We start from the raw sequence: 17,710 nt of genomic DNA, 5'->3' as shown, positions 1-17,710 counted from the left end.
ATTCAGTGTCTGGAGCCCTCTCCACAGTAATCTCATTGAGTGCTCATAAAGAAAAAGGAAATACAGTTCCTTCCTAACACATACTTTATGTGTCTTCGATCCAAAGCAGCATCTGCATAGAAAAGTCACAAATACTGCAATCTCATCCCTTTCTAATAAGTGAAAGAGAGCACAGACATAGAATCAAACACGGCACCATTTCCAAAATAAATACAGCAGTGGATTGCAGTTCAACTGCACATAGTAGACAGACTTAACTCTCTAGGGACTGAGAAGCGCAAAGTTAATTCAGAGGCAACACAGTCCCTCAGCCACTAAAGTTGTCCCTTATGCTAATGTGGTATTGCCCAATTACAGGAGCTCTTGCTTAAAGTGTGCAATTAACACAAGGGTTTAAGAAATCAGAGTTACTCACAGTCGTCCTGGAGATGCAACAGCCAGCTTTTCTTACGACAGGAAATTCCAGTGCAACATCATGTACGATGCAGAACCGACAGGCATGGAGTCAGGAACAGACGGGCCCCTGGGATTACGGCAGCCCCAAGACGCGTGCTAGTGCATGCCGAACTATAATTTATGAAACGGAGCTTGTTTAATCAGCCAATCGGTTGGCTTCTCCCTAACAAGTCTAACTGGCTCTGAAGGGCAGAAAGCACTGCAACAGAACAATAAAAAAGAGACGATATCCCACACGCTAAGCTGCTTAGGATGGAATTGCTTTCTGTGACAGGAGTCTGGTGGGGGAGGGAAGCAGTCTCTCCCATTCTCCCTCTCTTTTTAAAACAGAGTAACAGGTGATCTGCTTCCATGTAACAAAACAGCTGGAAATCTGAGCTCTGGATTTAATTTGAATCACATGTGCAAGGAAGGATCATGGCAGTACTGTTCTCTCCTCACTTTCCTCCAGCCCACCACAAATATTCAGCTCTCCCTTTTTGTATGCTGTTACAGAAGAAACAGCCAAAGCACCCATGTTTTGCTGAACTGCCGTACTGCTGGCCATTTTAAAACACACACACACACACGCACACGCATTATCACATTCTTTTATCTGCTCTTTTCAGCACCCTTGTTTCCAGGAAGATGGTCAAATCAAAATTCTGTGAAGAGGAGGATGGTTTAATTTTTAATTTGCACAGAAGGCTTTGGCTCAACCTAGATGATGCCTTCCTATGGCAGATTACCAAATATTCAAAAAAGGAGAGATATAGTAGTTATGAGAGGCTTCAACTACCCCAGTATCTGTTGGAACTCAAACTGTGCCAAAAATGTAAATCCCAGCAAATTCCTCCAGGGGCTCAGCGACAATTTCATTTCCCAGAAAGTGGAAGAAGCAACAAGAAGGTCATCTATCTTGGACCTGACCCTCACCAAAAGGGGGCAACTGATTGATGAAATAAAGGTAAAAGGTAAGATTAAGGCCAGTCAAGGTTAAGTCCAGTCAAAGGCAACTATGGGGTTGTGGTGCTCATCTCACTTTCAGGTCGAGGGAGCCGGCGTTTGTCCACAAACAGCTGTCTGAGTCATGTGGCCAGCATGACTAAACTGCTTCTGGTGCAAGAGAACACCATGACAGAAACCAGAGTGCATAGAAACACTGTTTTCCTTCCCATTGCAGCAGTAACTATTTATCTACTTGCACTGGCGTGCTTTTGTCACCCCGTTGCGGAGAGTCAAACCACCGACCTTCTGATTGACAAGCCCAAGAGGCTCAGTGGTTTAGACCACAGCACCACCCATGCCCCTCAAGTGGAAGTGGAAGTACTGTGAACCGTGGGAGGAAGTGACTGTGTGCTCTTGGGTTTCATGATACAAAGGTAAGGAAGAGTAATCTGGACTTCAAGAAGGCTGAAGAACTATTCTTCAAAAAGCTGAAGAACTATTGGGTGAGATCCCATGGTCAGAAATACTCAAAGAGAAGAAAGTCCAATATGGATGGGTGTTTCTTAAAGGTTAAATAATGAAGTCCCAAAGGCAGACCATTCCAACAAGTGGGGGGCATCTAAAGAAACTGTTGTGGTTGCATAAGAAACTTACAGATGAACTGAGATTTTAGAATGGAAGAGATGGGAAATCACAAAGGAAGCAAAAACATAAGTAGCCAACAGTTGCAGAGAGAAGGTCAGGCAGACCAAAGCTGAGAATGACCAGTAATGTCTGCATATCCCAAGACTGTATCTTTGCAGTGATGACAGGTTCTGGGGTAAATCCATTAAATTAAATTCAGCCTAGACAAGAACTGAGCATGTAGGAACAAGTGCAATGTGGCCTTGGAGAGCCCAGTTCCTATCCTGACAACACTCATTCTCTTATGTTGGTTCCATTTCCCGTGCTGCCTTTTTCTTCTTCTACTCCACCAAATCACCATTCATTTTAAACACAGAAGAGCAGGATACCCAAGCCAGCCTCCTAAAATGGTGCCTGGTATGGTAAAGCAAGAATGGAGAACCAGCAGCCTTCCAAATGATGCTGAACAGCAACTCCCATCATCCCTAACCATTGATCATGCTAGCTGGGGCTGATGGAGTCCAACAATATCTGGAGGCCCACAGGTTTTCCCATCCCTGTGGTAAAGCTACTTATCCACTTCAGATTACAGATGTGGAAACTGCTCAGCTTTCCCATTTTGCTTAAGAAAAAGATACTCCGCCATTCCTACAAAGTTCAAGGTGGCTTAAGAGGACCAATAAAATGACAAATATCTAAAAAGCAATGCAGCAGCAACTAAAGCACCACCATAGACAAGTTCCCCAGATGATGTTTGATGGTTTTAAAAGCTTCTCAGAGGTCCAGGAATCAGTAGGCTTCATCACCCCACTGTCCTCCCAGTGGGAGCCATCTATCAGAGTGACCAACCCAAAGCAGGTTAATGCCAAATCAGAAAGTGAATTGGACTGATGTGGATACAGATAATCAGTGTCTTCTGGGAGGGTCTGAATTATTATAGAACTCCCTGCACTTATGAAACGTTTTTTACTTAGCCTTTCTCCTGACATGTTAGTTTTCTCAGAGAAGGACTGTCTGTGGACTGTCAGACTGTCATCAGAGCCAGCAGGGAAGCAGTTGAAGAAGGAGCAAAAAGGGTTTTCTCTTGTGTGTTTGTGTTTCTTTGTGGCTGATTAGGTGTTCTCCCTGTGCAAAGGTCAGAGGGGGCAGGGTTTCTGTTGAGGAAGGTGATTAGCTGTGGGAGGAGCTTATCAGAGCCAGCAGGGAAGCAGTTGAAGAAGGAGCAAAAAGGGTTTTCTCCTGTGTGTTTGTGTTTCTTTGTGGCTGATTAGCTGTTCTCCCTGTGCAAAGGTCAGAGGGGGCAGGGTTTCTGTTGAGGAAGGTGATTAGCTGTGGGAGGAGCTTATCAGAGCCAGCAGGGCAGCGGCGCACGCCTAGCGGCGCGCGCAGTTTGATCCATCTTTTAGATTTCGGAGAGCTAGTCTCAAACGTTTGTTGGGAGAGACCTAGGTTTTTTTGTGGGGGGAGTTATTTGTCCTGTCTTCACGCTTTTTATGATGGAGGACCGCTGTAGCCACCCCCAACGACACATTCTCAAGATGGAGGGGGAGGGAACAGCTGCTGTCGCCTGCGGTTCCTGCGCAATGTTTGCCATCTTGCCAAAGGTTGCAGGCAGCTTTACCTGCAGCAATTGCATGTTGATTGCACTCTTAAAAGACAAAGTCCAGCAACTGGAGGAACGTGTAGCTACGCTTCAAAGAATTAGAGAGCTGGAGCTCTTCTTGGAAGCAACAGACCACACCGTCTCCATCAAAGAGGAGACAGGGGACTCCCCTGAGAAGGAGGCTAGTTCACCAACACAGGAGCCAGATATATGGAGAAACGTGACTCAAAGAAGTAGGAGGCCCAGGGTTCGTTCTGATTGTTTAGAAATACACAATCGCTTTGAGGTCCTCTCCCCTAGCATGGAAGACGAAGAGCAGACTCCATTTGAGGATCTCTCCCTCATTTCAGTCGATCAGGTAAATGAAGATGAGCAGCAAAGTCAGTCCTCAGGGAATGTGCAGGCGACCTTGGAACGGACAGCTCATGGAAGAACCCCAACCAAACCTAAGAGGAGGCGTGTAGTGGTGATAGGGGATTCCCTTCTGAGGGGAACAGAAGCAGTGATTTGTGGGCCTGACAAGATGTCTCGGGAAGTGTGCTGTCTCCCCGGGGCTAAGATCCAAGATGTAACTGAACGACTGCAAGGAATCATAAAACCCACTGACAAATACCCCTTCCTCTTGGTTCATGTGGGAACCAATGACACTGCAAGCAATAGCCTCCAGAAGATCAAAAGAGACTACGAGGCTCTCGGCAGGAAATTGAAGCAACTAAATGCACAAATTGTCATCTCATCTCTCCTCCCAGTTGAACGATGTGGCCCAGGGAGAGAGGGAAAAATAGTGGAAGTGAACAGCTGGCTTCGCAGATGGTGTAAACAGGAACGGTTTGGATTCTTAGATCACGGACTGCAGTTTCTTGAAGATGGACTTCTGGCAAGCGATGGGCTGCACCTCACAACGGTTGGGAGAAATGTTTTTGCCAAAAATCTCAGAAACCTCATCAGGAGGGCTTTAAACTGACTAATGTGGGGGAGGGAGACAGTGCTCCTGAAGGTAGGAGCCTATCAATTGATGAAGATGATCATCCAAATGTCATAGACCAAATGGAGCAAACAGCACGCAGACCTAGTGGTGGGAGGAAAAAATCCTTAAATAAGAGACACGGGGGAATGATTAATGGACTTCAATGTCTATACACTAATGCGCAAAGCATGGGAAATAAACAAGATGAGCTTGAGCTCTTGGTACAGCAAACTAAATATGACATAATAGGCATCACTGAAACCTGGTGGGATAAGTCCCATGATTGGAATGTAATAATGGGGGGATACAATCTATTTCAGAGAAACAGACCAGACAAGAAAGGAGGAGGAGTGGCGTTATATGTCAGGGATGTGTATACCTGTGAAGAGATCCAAGATTCAGAACCTCAAAGCCAAAGTGAGAGCATTTGGGTCAAAATTAAGGGAGAGAAGAATAACAGGGACCTCATTGTGGGAGTTTACTATAGATCCCCAAACCAAACAGAGGACATAGATGATGCCTTCCTGGAACAGATGGCCAAGCATGCAAAAGGAAGGGAGATAGTAGTAATGGGGGACTTCAATTACCCGGATATTTGTTGGATGTCAAACTCAGCCAAGAGCATAAGGTCAAACAGATTCCTCACTGGCCTTGCAGACAACTTCATTGTCCAGAAAGTGGGAGAAGCAACAAGAGGAACAGCCATTTTAGATCTGGTCCTAACCAATGTTGATGATCTGGTTAGTGGGGTAGAAGTGGAAGGATCATTAGGCGCGAGTGATCATGCTCTTCTGAAGTTTACTATACAGCGGAAAGGAGCAGCCAAGCATACTAGGACTCAATTTCTTGACTTTAAGAAAGCTGACTTCATAAAACTTAGGGAAGTGCTGGGTGGGATCCCATGGACAGTAATACTAAAAGGAAAGGGAGTTCATGATGGCTGGGAGTTTGTTAAGAGGGAGATACTAAAAGCACAACATCAGGCAATACCAATGAGACGGAAACATGGAAGGTGCCTAAAGAAGCCAGGGTGGCTATCTAAAGAACTTTTAACTGAGTTAAGATTAAAAAAGGATGTGTACAAAAAATGGAAAAGGGGGGAAACCACCAAAGAGGAATTCAAACAAATAGCCAGCACGTGTAGACACAAAGTCAGAAAAGCTAAAGCACAGAATGAACTCAGGCTTGCTAGAGAGGTTAAAAGCAACAAAAAAGGCTTCTATGGGTATGTTCGTAGCAAAAGGAAGAACAAAGAAACAGTGGGGTCACTCAGAGGAGAAGATGGTGAAATGCAAACAGGGGACACAGAAAGGGCTGAACTTCTCAATGCCTTCTTTGCCTCAGTCTTCTCCGATAAGGAAAACAATGCCCGACCTGAAGAATTTGGAGCAAATGATTCAGCAAAGGAAATACAGCCCAGAATAACTAAGGAGATAGTACAAGAATACTTGGCCAGTTTAGATGTATTCAAGTCTCCAGGGCCAGATGAACTGCATCCAAGAGTATTAAAAGAACTGGCAGATGTGATCTCAGAACCACTGGCAGTCATCTTTGAGAATTCCTGGAGAACAGGCGAAGTCCCGGCAGACTGGAGGAGGGCAAATGTTGTCCCTATTTTCAAAAAGGGGATAAGAGAGGACCCAAATAATTACCGCCCAGTCAGTCTGACATCAATACCAGGGAAGATTCTGGAGCAGATCATTAAGCAAACAGTCTGTGCGCACCTAGAAAGGAATGCTGTGATCACCAATAGTCAGCATGGATTTCTGAAAAATAAGTCATGTCAGACTAACCTGATCTCGTTTTTTGACAGAATTACAAGCCTGGTAGATGAAGGGAATGCAGTGGATGTAGCCTACCTTGATTTCAGCAAGGCATTTGACAAGGTGCCCCATGATATTCTTGTAAAGAAACTGGTAAAATGCGGTCTTGACTATGCTACCACTCAGTGGATTTGTAACTGGCTGACTGACCGATCCCAAAGAGTGCTCATCAATGGTTCCTCTTCATCATGGAGAAGAGTGACTAGTGGGGTGCCACAGGGTTCTGTCTTGGGCCCGGTCTTATTCAACATCTTTATCAACGACTTGGATGATGGACTCAAGGGCATCCTGATCAAATTTGCAGATGACACCAAACTGGGAGGGGTGGCTAACACCCCAGAGGACAGGATCACACTTCAAAACGACCTTGACAGATTAGAGAACTGGGCAAAAACAAACAAGATGAATTTTAACAGGGAGAAATGTAAAGTATTGCACTTGGGCAAAAAAAATGGGAGGCACAAATACAAGATGGGGGACACCTGGCTTGAGAGCAGTACATGTGAAAAGGATCTAGGAGTCTTGGTTGACCACAAACTTGACATGAGCCAACAGTGTGACGCGGCAGCTAAAAAAGCCAATGCAATTCTGGGCTGCATCAATAGGAGTATAGCATCTAGATCAAGGGAAGTAATAGTGCCACTGTATTCTGCTCTGGTCAGACCTCACCTGGAGTACTGTGTCCAGTTCTGGGCACCACAGTTCAAGAAGGACACTGACAAACTGGAACGTGTCCAGAGGAGGGCAACCAAAATGGTCAAAGGCCTGGAAACGATGCCTTATGAGGAACGGCTAAGGGAGCTGGGCATGTTTAGCCTGGAGAAGAGGAGGTTAAGGGGTGATATGATAGCCATGTTCAAATATATAAAAGGATGTCACATAGAGGAGGGAGAAAGGTTGTTTTCTGCTGCTCAAGAGAAGCGGACACGGAGCAATGGATTCAAACTACAAGAAAGAAGATTCCACCTAAACATTCGGAAGAACTTCCTGACAGTAAGAGCTGTTCGACAGTGGAATTTGCTGCCAAGGAGTGTAGTGGAGTCTCCAACTTTGGAGGTCTTTAAGCAGAGGCTTGACATCCATATGTCAGGAGTGCTCTGATGGTGTTTCCTGCTTGGCAGGGGGTTGGACTCGATGGCCCTTGTGGTCTCTTCCAACTCTATGATTCTATGATTCTATTCTATGATTCTATGTGGAGCAGGAGTCAGTCATATGCAGTGCTATTTTTCTAGAAAAAGAGGTGCCAGAAGTCACCATGAATGCCTCCCTTGTTCTCTTATAATGGCAATGGCACCCACCTGAGAGGTGCTGGAAGTTCCAGCTGAAAAAAGCCCTGGTCATACGTTTCTCCCAAACTTCAGTTTGTACCAAAAAAAAAAAAAAAAGCCTCAAAGCTCAATATTAGATGTTCAGTCAATACAGATCCAATTTCACCCAAGCCCCACAAATGATCCGCTTGTACAAATGCCATCTATAACTCACTGCCCTGGCACCAAACGAGACAGGAGGGATGGAATATCCCAACATCTACATCAGGGCAATGTTTCAAAAACGTGGCATTCTACTGACATAAAAGGAATGTTAGCATTGGCACAAATAGCTTAGAATCATAACCTTTCAGAGAAGCAACGACGTACAACAGTCTTGCTTGCGGACAAATGTTCCTTGTGAAAGCTGCAGAGAAGCCAGTTGGACCACCTCCCAAGCCACCACTGTTTGATTTTGAAAGCATGCTTACATCTTTGCAAGCATTGGCTTTTAAAATAAACTTATAATGCCCATATCTTCTGGCTGCCCAGTTACCTATAGATTAGCAGTTTTTCATCTTTTGCATCTCTGCCCTTTTGTAGCACACTGTCTGAGCCATCTGGGCTCCCTTGTTAAATTAATTCCTTGTCCTACAGGCACATTTCATATAGCACACTCTTCTTGCTTCTGTTTGAGTCATGCCTGTAATCTGGATGATTAGAGGATGCACACTTCCATTATAGAGACTAATCTGTTGTGAACATCTGGGTACAGGAGATCCTGATTAGCTATAGGGGTTTGAGCATCACAGTCTCTGTATCTCTCCACATCCCTATAAGTTAAAATTTGCTCAATGCAGGAGGACAGGGGCAGGATGAACAGCCTGAAATATACCATATTTTTCGCTCTATAACACGCACCCGACCATAACACACACGTAGTTTTTAGAGGAGGAAAATCCGTAGGCATGCCACCCGTAGGCATTCCCTCCATAACACGCACAGACATTTTCCCTTACTTTTTAGGAGGAAAAAAGTGAGTGTTATGGTGCAAAAAATACGGTAAGTAGAACAGCACATACTCTGCATGCATAAAGTACCAAGTTCAATCCTTGACATCTCCAGGTAGAGATGGGATAAACTCCTGTCTGAAACCCTGAAGAGTCATTACTGGTCAGTGTTGGCAAAAACAAAGAAACAAACCACAAGTTGATCCAATGGTCTGATAACTTCCTGTGTGGATCACCAATAAAGATTGTGCTCTATCTTGAAGTGTAGTCATTCTCCAGCAGTACAAACAGCGGAAACATATGCTGTACTCCGTTTCAGATTGTAAGAAACTTAATTGGTCTACCAAGCATTGCCAAAGTATAGTGGATGGAAAACGAATTTCCCTAAGTTGCCCACCAGCAACAGGAAGATGCTACTCTATACAATGATCAAGGGGCCACATTACATGGTGAATCTGAATCTCCAGGTTCAGTTTTCATCAGGTACAAAGACATTATGAGAACTTAAACCATCTTTGAAATATGCCAGTTAAATTGTATGAATCATCCCTCTGTCTCATCCTTTCCCATGTCAAACACCCAACTCTTTAGAGGCTGAGAATCTGTATCTTCCAATGTCAACATCAATTCACCTTACTGTTCAACCCTGGGTATGTTTAAATCTACTAAGTGACATGGGTCTTATTGGGAGTTACTTCCAAGTAAACATGAAAATAGGTGCAGCCCCAATTTTACACATTTTAGCAGGACCAACCCAAGACATTTTGCTGCCTGAGGCAAAGGAAGAGATGATTCCCTCGCACAACATTCAACGTGTAGAAACCGAAGGAACTGGCAGTTGAGTCTTACTTAAAAATGCCCTTTGTTAATTTAGGGTGCTTCCAGATGGGGACTTCAAACAGTAGATGGGCCACACAGATTCAATTTTCCTGTGGGTGCAATTGGCACATTAACCTCCACACATTTTTCAGTCTTAATATTAATGGCTATTCCTCCACTTGCCATCCACACAAGTTGACAGAATGTATTCATGATGTGGGAGAGTGAACCTCTCTCCCACTTTTTCCCCATTCTAGGCATGCACAAACTACAAAGGTGTGCATGCACCTTTTTAAAAATCATCATCATCATCATCATCCCCAGGAAGTGTACAAGACAAAATGTTACCAGCATGCTTCACAATAGGCAAAATGGAGGGCTTTGGGGAGGAGGGGGTGATACTGTAGCAAAAATAGATTTATTGCATTTCATTGGATTTTATTTCCTTTCCAATCATCCAAGCAGGAAGCCTCTTAAACACTAAATGATAGTACTGAAATAATTATTGGTAAGAGATCCAGGGGGAACCATGAAATTATAGGCCAGTTAGTTTAGCATCTATTCCAGGAAAACAGAAGGGAAAATATAGCACGACCCTCCTTTCTTCCAAGAGGGCTGCTCCCAATTGATCTTGGCAACTCAACAACTTCGCCACAGGTGGGGCTGTTCTTCAGGCTAGCCAGCAGGTTCTCCATGAGAGATGTGGATCTGGCCAGCAAACTGCGGACAGAGGGAACTCCTTGGTAGGATTGCTAAGTTAAATTTATCTTTTTTAACTTTTAAACACAGAAGGCTTTTAAACAAACTAGGGCTCTTACTCATAAGTAAGAAAGAGATCTTTATTCAGGAAGGCCACAGTACAGATTCAGTAGCAGACGCAGAGCTGAAGAATTACAGTTAAAGGTGAAATTATCAAATATGTCCCAGCAAGGTTCCCTGACCTTCCTGCCAAGCCATTAAAGATGAGGCATGGCGTCATCACTCACAAGAGACTCTTGTCCTGGGAGAATGTTGGGATTGCAAACATGCACTATGTCAGGGAGTGTGGGTCTGTTCCCACCAGTGAAGGCAACGCCTGGTTCTGATCAAAGCACTGTAATGGGTAAACTACAGTTCCCAGGATTCTTTGGGGAGAGCCGTGATGGGTATAAATGTGATTTAAGCATATGGGATGCGGGTGGTGCTGTGGGTTAAACCACAGAGCCAGGGCTTGCTGATCAAAAGGTCAGTGGTTCGAATCCCGATGGGGTGAGCTCCTGTTGCTTGGTCCCTGCTCCTGCCAACCTAGCAGTTGCACATCAAGGTGCAAGTGATAAATAGGTACCACTCTGGCGGGAAGGTAAACGGCGTTTCTGTGCACTGCTCTGGTTCATCAGAAGCGGCTTAGTCATGCTGGCCACATGACCCGGAAGCTGTACACCGGCTCCCTCAGCCAATAAAGCGAGATGAGTGCCGCAACCCCAGAGTCGGCCACGACTGGACCTAATGGTCAGGGGTCCCTTTACCTTTACCTTTAAGCATATGGTGTGGATGTAACCTAATACATGTATAGTCAAACTGTCCCCATTACCTGGGGATTGTTAAATCACTATCAGTTTGCATCCAGGAAAGCTTTTTTGGTGTGTGGTGGGAAGATTTTTAATTTTTGGTTTTTTTTCTCAGTGTTGCTGGACTACAACTCCCAGCAGCCTCAGCAAGCATGGCCAGTGGCCCAGGAAGATGGACATCTTAGAGTGGCTGGGGCAACCTAGCCCGATGGACAGGGTATAAATAATAAAGTTGTTGTTAGTTCAGCAATGTCTGGAGAGCCACAGGTTCCCCACAAAGGCTTTAGGTGTTTTCCAAGAAGCATGGGGCCACTTAACTGTGAACAGGTCACAATCAGCTGGGAGTATGTTTAAAAATGTCTCTAGCATAGAGGCATGAAAGACCCTCATGAGGAACTTCCAATCACATAGTTGAATGATTTAGAAGTTTAGAGATGTGTCCCTGATAAGGCTGACATACAGTCATACACACACACACTCCCCCCCCCAAAAAAAAACCCCACAATAAATTGGACAGCAGAGCACATGTTTTGAAGGAACAATGCTCAATTGTTGGACTGGGAAAGATCTGGTGAGCTGCTGCCAGCCTGAGTGGACAGTACTAGTCTACATGGGCAAACGCTCTGGCCTAGCATAAGACAGATTCATACACTGGCTGCTGTGGTGTGCTGCAGACACACATATTGTGGCATGAGCTTTTCCAAACATTTGTAGGGACAAATCAGAAATTTGTTTCAGCTGCATTTTAAACCTTATTAATTCACCAACCTGTGACTTATATGAAGATCAGAATGCAGCTATAAATTGGATTACATACTTCTCTGAAACTGCATCACAAAATTCAATTACAATGAGAAAGCTTATTTTTAGGAGAATTTAAGTATGAATTTTCCATACCTTTTTTTAAAAAACAAACACAATAAAACCCAGGGTGGAACAGACCTATGACTGAGCAGATGTGAAACTGAAATAGACAGATCCCTCAGTATCCATCAGATGCTAGCCTTGTATTTCTGCTGAGTTTGCCATACAAGGTCTCAAAATATTCAATGGTAATTAATTTTATGTCCATTTGATACAGCAGGAAGCCAAGACATCAGAGGTTTACACAATTAGCTCACAGATCAGCCCAGAATTGGTATGGCACATATTAAGCATATACGATCCAGCACCACACCGGAATAATTTGAAGTCCACTAATTTCCCCTATGGGACGCGGGTGGCGCTGTGGGTAAAACCTCAGTGCCTAGGACTTGCCAATTGTATGGTCGGCGGTTCGAATCCCTGCGGCGGGGTGAGCTCCCGTCTTTCGGTCCCAGCTCCTGCCCACCTAGCAGTTCGAAAGCACCCCTAAGTGCAAGTAGATAAATAGGTACCGCTTTATAGCGGGAAGGTAAACGGCGTTTCCGTGTGCTGCGCTGGTGCCAGCTCGCCAGAGCAGCTTCGTCACGCTGGCCACGTGACCCGGAAGTGTCTCCGGACAGCGCTGGCCCCCGGCCTCTTAAGTGAGATGGGCGCACAACCCTAGAGTCGGACACGACTGGCCCGTACGGGCAGGGGTACCTTTACCTTTTTAATTTCCCCTATAAGTTCAAGTTTAAATATTGGATATTCTTCAATATATGACATGCCTGGAAATGTTTCAGAAATGTTTCCCCACAGTGTCTGTAAGCAAAAATTCTACATTAAAGGACTTGAAGCAGAAATGCACTGCTGTTAAATAGCTGTGAAGAAGGCTTAATAATTTAGCCTGCTGTTTTGCCAGATGCTTGAAGTACATAAAAGATCTTTATGTGATTGCCAGAACTCTTCTCTCCACACACAAAACAGAAGGAAGGAAAGTATGTGAGGAATTAAGACATGTCATGGCTTGAGCAGCCTTCACACAACCTGATACCATCCTGACGTTTTGGATACCAGTTCCCCTAATTCCCAGCCACCATGGCCAGGGCAGCAGGTTGATGAAGGCTAGAGTAATGTCAAATGCAGAAGAATCTGAATACTACAACAGAAATGCAATGGTGAGTAGGGATTTGCGCTGTGAGCACAAGGAAGCACCAGAGAGGTTTCCCCCTCCACATGACTAGCAGCCTGGTGCCAAATGCTGGCCGAGGGAGCTCTAATGCTGGCGACAGTGAGGATACCAGCTGTGCTTTACAAGATACGATTTGGGGATTGGAGCCACGGATATGGATTGTTCGTCTTCCAAGCAAGCATCCAGATCTGCCTGCTGTCGGTTCCGAAACAGAAACACAAAATGCCAACGGAGCATCAACTTTCTCTGTGTGCTTTTTTAATGCTGCTGAGACCACAAGGACAGTCAGATCCTGCAAAGGTCCCAGTCCATGGTGGGTTGGTGGTGCTAGCACATACTACAAGGGATGGATGTAAACTGAGAGCCAGCTGTTTTGTGCAGCTGAAGAATTACCGTATTTTTCCGTGTATAACACACACACACCCCGCCATGTATAAGACGACCCCTATTTTTTGGGACCGCAAAAATAGTAATAATGGGGGGGGGATTGCCCAAAGTTGTTCAGCTTTTTCGGGGAGGTGGAGATTGCCCAGAGTTGTTGAGCTTTTGGGGGGGTTGGGTCACTGCCGCCAATCGCTCTACACCCTGCTCACCACTGCAAATCACACGCATCGCCGCGGCCACCAATCGTCTACAGGCTCGCCACCAAAAGCCCACCTGCCCACTCGACGCAACCACAGCCGATTGCACACATGCCTCGCCGCTGCCATAAATCAACATCCAATTGCCGCAGCTGCAGCCAATCAATCAGTAGGCCTTGCCGCAGCAACCAATCACATGCCCGATCGCCGCTGCCGATCTCCTGCTGGCTGCTGCTACCAATCGCCCATCCCCTCTCTGCTATCCGTGTACAAGACGACCCACAATATTTGCCTATTATTTCTATGGAAAAAATATAATCTTAAACACGGAAAAATACAGTACCCTTGCACAATGAGGTGGAATCAGAATTGAAACTGTGGTTCTGCACTGCATCTCATCCAGGGTTTTTATCACAATGGTAACCTCGCAGGGTCCCCACTACAAGGCAAAAGTGGGACAGCATTACAGAGATGGGACGGGCATCCTTACAGCACAATCTTAACTATGCTCTTTCCCCCCCAATGGTCCTTATGTCCTAAAAAGTTTGCAAAGGTCTCCACTCTAAAGTGGTTTAAAGCACTCCCTGCACACCTGCAACATGGTTGAAACTTCTCTTCAATCACTTCCTGAAGTGTTTTCCCTTCTGCCAGACCCCCCCTGCCCCCCCACTCCTCAATTACTTGTGCCATTATTTTTACTGGTCTTGCTCCTCTGCTTTAAACAGCAGCCTGTCCAAAGGTTAGCAATGCAGCTGGAGCTTTTCCCACTACTTATTTCCATGCTAGGAAAAGCTATACCTGCTTATTTTCTGTGTTGCAGGCTGTTGTTAAAAAGTAATTGAGCAGGACGATAGATAGATAGATAGATAGATAGATAGATAGATAGATAATACTTTATTCGGCTATAAGCCCACCAGGTAAAACCAATCAGTAAATAAAATAAAATAGCATTTTACATTTTAAAATATCAACTAAAATATTTCAACGCATAATCTCCTTCACATTACATACAGTCTCTAGATGTACCATATTGTGGCCTTGAATATAAAGATGGTGGATAGAATTTACTAGATTTTAATAGTCATGCAGCATCCCATGAAGTCTTTTATATGAAAGGAATCTTGCAACCTGTAATGTTCTATAAGAGTCAATATCCTGGAGTAGATGAGCAGGACTATAAAAATAACAACACAGCAGCGACTGCTCTGGTTAGAAACAAAACAGCATCTGCCAGTAGCCTAAAGATTAACTGGGCAATTGCAGCATGAGAAGCACCTACCTTGTTATGCGCACTTTCAGACGCTCAGGAATGAAAGCCCTTTTCTCCACTAAGCTTCCTTTTACACCTGTTGTTTGCATACACTCTGACATCCCCAAAACCTCTGAGCCCTATTGGCACAAAGCACAGAGCCCCCATGGTATGGTTTTCACTAGCCTTGCCCTTCTAGGGCGGCCACTTGTGCATCACCCCCACCCCCAAAAAGAGGACACATGAGCAAACCGTTTTCACTAAGCCAGATATTGTTGGACTCCCAACATCACATCGACACATAGAATTGTAGAGTTGGAAGGGACCCTCTGAGGATCATCTATCCAACCCCCTGCAATGCAGGAATAGGCAGCTGTTTCATACAGCGATCAAAGCTGCAACCTTGGCATCTAACCAACTGAGCTCTCCAGGCAGCCTGAACCTGATCAAGGATGATGGGAGTCCAACATCTGAACAAGTCCCCCAGCCTGGCATAAGCTAATAGAGTACCTGGATAGATTAAAAACAAATAAGAAAAAGGCTATAATTTAAACCTAAATGTATATCTCAGCATAGCAGAGAAGACTGCAACCAGGTTACCTTTGCACCTGCTTGGTCTGATGCCCAGGAATCAGCAACTAGAAGACCTTTGCTCTTCCTTATCTTTCAACTTATGACTGGACAGGGCTTCAAACAGATGACTATTTCATTTAGAGGACTGTCCTCTGTAAAGCAGGGCACATCACCACCCTATTTACATCTGGAAGTTTTCCCTCTGGTCTGCCACAAAGCCCTGCCCCTGAACAAGCCAGCTCCCACTCAGATTGGCTGTTAAAGCCTCGTGAGCATCCCCAATCTTGGCATGACTAGAAAGGAGGGGGGAAACCTTTCCCACCTGCTCCAAAACCAGGAAGGAGCCAACCACCCACTACACCTGCCTTGCTACAATTGCCACCCCCAACAATACCACAAGAACAGGTATTCATTTCACTAAAGTTAACTTATGCTTTTGCACAGTAACGCTGTTTGCTAACCATCTTGACCACTGTCAAATTATCAAACAGGCTAACCAAGGTCAGGCCTACTGGAATTGGCACAATATGGCGCCCGCCACCCCCAAAATTTCCTGGTATAAGGGCCCTTCTCAGGAGCGCAGGCCCTTTTCAATCTATGACACTGGTTTGGGATTATGTCAGTACTGAAGTAAAAGAACCGATATTGTGTTACCGTTATTGTAATTGAGCTCCTGTATTGCAACATACAAGATCCATGTCTCTGGGGAGACTGACATGTGTATAAGTACTATTTGGAAGCATTGGCTACTTCAGTTGTTTACAGAATCTAAAAAACGGTCAAGGCTGAAGTGCATCTAAGAAAGGAGTTTAACTGACACGGAACTAGCCAGCAAAACCAGTTGTGTAAAGTTCAGTAAGCCTGATTTGCCAAGTGCCCTGGGATTTGCCAAATACAACAGCTTTCACCAATGGGATCGTGGCAATTGAGACGATGCGTAACAGAAAGGGGGGTGGAATACACAAAAGCAAGCGGAGCTATGCAATTTTTCCATGCTCTCATCCCCCAAGCTCCACAAAGCCTCCCTCACCTAACCAGGTATCATGCAAAACCCTAGCAGAAACCTCGACTATGTACAGCAGCCTTGATTTCAAGTTTATTAGTCTTCTTGCACTTTTTTTTTGACATGAAAGAAGGGCTACTGATGAACTGAGAACAATGCCATACAGAACCACAACACATGACTTTATAACCTAGCAAACCAAAACAAAGCCCCAATCTCCGAGCAGTGAGAGATTCCAGGTATGCTTACCCAGGGTTCGGTTTCCTTAGAATGAAGTTCGTTCTGTTGTGTGTTTAGGATACAGTGGTACCTCAGGTTAAGTACTTAATTTGTTCCGGAGGTCCATACTTAACCTGAAACTGTTCTTAACCTGAAGCACCACTTTAGCTAATGGGGCCTCCTGCTGCCGCCGCACCGCCGGAGCCCGATTTCTGTTCTCATCCTGAAGCAAAGTTCTTAACCTGAAGCACTATTTCTAGGTTAGCGGAGTGTGTAAACTGAAGCGTATGTAACTTGAAGCGTATGTAACCCGAGGTACCACTGTATATTGTTTTATTTACACATATATACAACCCGAGGAGGGGCTCTAAGCATTAACACCCCAGGAGATCTTGCTTCCCCATTAAGCTTCCAGGGGAGCCCCAAAGCCCAGTACAGATCAAGAATGTCTCTGTCTCCAGTTTCAGGCCTGCTTCCAACCCATATCAACAGCAGTGGCTTTTGCTCTCCTACCTAACTGCTGAGTGAGCAGAGGTTGGGGGGAAGGCCCACCCATTTGTTCTATGGCACAGAACAACTTCTTTGTTTATGCTACTTAACTAACTAACCAAAAGCATTACCTTAATAGAGGAACTGGCTTGGCAAGCTTGTTCTTATACATTCTACTCTCACAGATACAGGATTCCAATAACTAGAAGGGACTCAGGGTATCATCCAGACTGACCCCACCTCTCAAACTCAGAACAGCATTATGGTTTAAAATTTTATTATGTAACCCTAGCAAAACAAACAGAACAATATCAAAAAGGCAGGTCAAATATGTGTGACAAAACAGAACACTGCTTTTTTTCAACAGCATATCCAATAGTGTATATCAGCAAAGCACAGAAATGCATTCCTCATTCATCAATATTCTATATTTTTCAGGCGTTTTCCCACTCACCTTTTCACATCCTGGAAAATGTTAAAGGAAGACGGTTGCTAAAATGAGAGCTTGATGGGATAATTGTTCACCTGTGCTTTTCTG

At 44.8% G+C, this 17,710-nt stretch overlaps 1 protein-coding gene across 1 annotated transcript in view; it reads right to left on the bottom strand.

The window, feature by feature from the left end:
- The window catches only part of PDE4D (phosphodiesterase 4D), a 654,687-nt gene extending 636,977 nt beyond the window's left edge, over positions 1 to 17,710 (bottom strand). The window contains exon 1 of the mRNA XM_081212798.1: positions 17,627 to 17,710. The gene's annotated coding sequence lies outside the window, so the exon portion shown is untranslated. The remainder of the gene's footprint in view (positions 1 to 17,626) is intronic.

This window comes from Podarcis bocagei (assembly GCF_964188305.1).
Source record: "Podarcis bocagei genome assembly, chromosome: 11".
Taxonomy (NCBI): domain Eukaryota; kingdom Metazoa; phylum Chordata; class Lepidosauria; order Squamata; family Lacertidae; genus Podarcis; species Podarcis bocagei.
The sequence above is the reverse complement of the archived record's forward strand: the minus strand, read 5'-3'. Positions and strand labels throughout refer to the sequence as shown.